Below are 3,956 nucleotides of genomic sequence, written 5' to 3'. Positions count from 1 at the left end.
TTTCTTTCTTTCTTTCTTTCTTTCTTTCTTTCTTTCTTTCTTTCTTTCTTTCTTTCTTTCGTTCTTTCTTTCAAGTTGGGGTATGTTCTAGGTTGACCTTGGATTATGGGTAATACAGGATGACCCTGAACTCTGATCCTTTCTTCACTTCCTAAATGCTGAAATTAGAGACATGAGCCTGATGTACGGTTCATTTTTTCTTTTCTTAATTATTCAGTTCTTAGGAAACTACAGTACCTGATATTAAGGTAGTAGTATATGTGCTTATTTTATTCTCGATGTTAATGGAAAAGTCACTGTAGCATCCCTATAAGGATGATGCAATTGGTCTTGAAAGGAGCTATCTGAGAAAGACCCTCTCCTTCCAGATGTCTAGAAGCTTTATTGACTCACTAGAGGACAGTTAATGTTAATTTCTTTTGGCTTTGCTCAGGATTAAATGGCTTATTTCCTTTGACCTTTTAATTATGTCCATTATACCAATAGATTTCTTAATGCTGAAAGCTCTTCTTTGGGAAAACCCTTGTGAGTCATGGTGAATTGATTATAATTTCTTTTTTATTTATTTAATTTTTTAGTGTCATTCTATCCTACTAAGCAATTGTCCACTAACATTGATTGTCTTGGGGAAGAAGGCTCTGCCCCGGGTTATATGTGTTTTCTTTGTTTGAGACATGGGTTCCTTATATCCTCACATTTAGTTGATTCTATGTAGATCAATGTGGCCTTGAACTCATTGTACTCCTCCTGCCTCAGCCTTGGGACTGTAGTCTTAGATCATCCCTTTGTCGGTATTTGCTACTGTGGTTTGATTGTTTGTTAGCCTGAATTCTCATTTGAAGAAAGCAAAAACAATTTCCAGATGATGAAAATTGTTTCACATCCAAGGTGCGTGTTAGTGAGGATTACTGTCACTGTGATGAAACTGCGCGACCAAAGCAAGCTGAGGAGGGAAGGGTTTTGGCTTATGTTCATTTACTGTTCATCATTGAAATAAGTCAGGAGAGGAACTCAAACAGGGCAGGAGCTGATGCAGAGGCCCTGAAGGAGTACTGCTTAGTGTCTTGCTCTTAATGGCTTATTCATCTGGTTTTCTTATAGAACCCAGGATCACCATATAAGGGGTAATACTGCCTACAACTGTCTGGGCTTTCCTTCATCTGTCACTGATCAAGAAAATAGTCCTGCCTACAACCTGACCTTATAAACCATGTTTTCAAGTGATGCTACCTCCTGTTTGATGATTATCTTGTGTCAATTTGGCATAAAACTATCCAGTACAGGTGTGGCACTCAGAATCCCAGCCCACTGGGATCAAAGGATCACTGGGCTATATATTGAGTTGTAGGCTAGCCAGGACTATACTGTAAGACCTTTTCTCAGAGGGGGGGGGGNGGGAGGGAGAGAGGGAGGGAGGGAGGGAAAGAATAAGAAGACAAAGATGAAGATGATGATGAAGAAGACAATATAGGAGGAGGAGGAGAAAGAAAAGGAAGAAAAGAAAGAAGGAAGGAAGCAAAGTAGAGAGGGTGGAGGAAGAAAGGAAGACAGGGATTCATGAAGACATTTGGAAGTTTCTGGGAATACAAAAAACAAAAAACAAACAAACAAACAAACAAAACCTAAACTGGCAGGAGGTAGCACACTTAGGATCTTCCCTAGTGTGGAGACCACTGTGTTCTTACCACAACCAATCACCATACATTTAGGCATTACTCTGTCAATGTACCCTTTCTTTCTTTTTCTTTCTTTCTTTCTTTCTTTCTTTCTTTCTTTCTTTCTTTCTTTCTTTCTTTCTTTCTTTCTTTCTTCCTTCCTTCCTTCCTTCCTTCCTTCCTTCCTTCCTTCCTTTCTTTCTTTCTTTCTTTCTTTTTTTCTTTCTTTCAAGTTGGGGTATGTTCTAGGCTGACCTTGGATTATGGGTAATACAGGATGACCCTGAACTCTGATCCTTTCTTTACTTTCTAAATGCTGAAATTAGAGACATGAGTCTGATGTAGGGTGACCTCTGCTGTCTCTGGAGGCCAGAAGTGAATACAAATGGTTCATCTGTCAGGCACAAGCTCTGATCCTGAATGGTTGACTGATTCTCACTGCATTGTGACCACATCTGACTGGTGAAGCCTGGAATCTGTGCTTAACCCTACTTGAAAGAAGTCAGGGAAAGCAAATGTTTCTAAGCCACTGATCTGAGGGAAGGAGAATTCTTTATTCACTGTGGAAGGTTCTAGTATTTGACAACACTAGAAGTTCAAACAGGGCATGCTAGATTGGTTTGAAACAATGACATGGAGGGGTCTTAAAAATTATTAGTAGTGGCATTCCCCTTCTCTGTAGGGTGGAGATATGTTAAATATCATTGAAGTTAATTTGTTAAAAATACATTCCTCCTACTGTGTGTGTTTGTGTGTATTTTGAGTGTACAAGCACACATGGAGATGCAAGAACAAATAGATGGAAAGAGTCAGTTCTCTCCTTCCATCAGGGGCTCATCTCAGGTCTTCAGGTTTGGCCACAAGTACCTCTATTCATTCTGAGTAACCAAATCACCTGTCTGTGAAGTTATAGAGATATTTACACTTCTTTAGGAGCTAGGCACTCACCAACTGGCTCAGATTTTTCCCCCTAACAATGTACATTTGTCTGAATTTCTTGTTCAATTTCTTTTTTAGTATTCATATTTTTAAAAATAATAGATTTTTTCCAGATTTTTACAGTTTCATATCAATGGAACAAGAACATAACTTTGTTGATGAACTTAGAGGAGAGAGGTGGCTACATCTTGACTGTCCTCTGTTTTTTGTTTTTTGTTTTTTTCATTTTATTGTAGAAACTTCTGCTTTTTGTATTTTGATTAGCTATTTTAACTGAGGGTTAGCTTGTTGCCTAGTTTTTGCTAATTAATTTATGAAAACAGTGCAGGAACTCACTCTTTTATTTATTTTCACCCTATTAGATTATGGAGAAAGAGAGGGGGGAGAGAGGGAGGGGGAGGGGGAGGAGGAGAGAGGGAGGGGGAGAGGGGAAGAGGAAGAGGGGGAGATGGAGAGGGGGAGGGGGAGGGGAAGATTATGGGAATCAGTTCCTGAAAATACAGAAGTTGAAAAATCCTACAATACATCCTGTGTAAGATGGTCCCATAAGGCTTATGCTTTGGTACCTACACAGACAATTTAAAGTTTCTGGAAATATGGAAAATTAACCTGGGAGGAGAGGAGGCTGCCCACTTAGGTTCCTCCTCAGTGCAGAGACTACCTTGCTCTTGCCACTGCTGACCACCACACATTAAGGCATTACAGTGCCAACTCACTGAACAGAGCTCCCATAGTACATCAGAAAAACAAATCCAAAGATGGAGACTTGCCATGATCTCAAGTGTCCAAACAGCAGAAGTCCCAGCTCATGAAGGAGAGAGGGGGTCCTTGCTCTACATTTCCTAGGTGGGCTGTCAATGGACTGGATGATGTTTACTCAGATACTCAAGGTAACTCTTCTGAACTCAGCCTGATGACCCAGATCTTAAGCTCTTCCAGGAACGCCCTCCCAGACACACCTAGCTATCAGGGCATCCCTTGTCCTAGGCAAGTTAGAACACAAAATGAACCATCTGTCAACTTGTGCTTTTTGGTCCTCCCTCCCTCCCTCCCTCCCTCCACCTGCTTTCTCTTTTCTTTCTTAGACAGCAAATCATGTCTCAGATGGGCCTCACACTCCCTACACAGTGGAAGTTTTCTCCGATGCCCAGTTTGGAGAATGAACCTAGGGCTTGGTGCAAGCCAGACAAACACTCCATTGAATATGCCTCCCTCCCTCCCTCCCTCCCTTCCTCCCTCCATCTCTCCCTATCCCTCCCTCTCTCTCTCTTTCTCTCTCTCTCATTCAAATATGGTTTTTATTTTCTTTCTGTTTTCTTCAGATTTTGCAATTAGCCTTGTGATAAATTGATAGGTTTTTTT

The sequence above is a fragment of the Mus caroli genome, chromosome 1 (assembly GCF_900094665.2).
Source record: "Mus caroli chromosome 1, CAROLI_EIJ_v1.1, whole genome shotgun sequence".
In the NCBI taxonomy this organism is placed as follows: domain Eukaryota; kingdom Metazoa; phylum Chordata; class Mammalia; order Rodentia; family Muridae; genus Mus; species Mus caroli.
Note: the sequence above shows the minus strand (reverse complement) of the source record.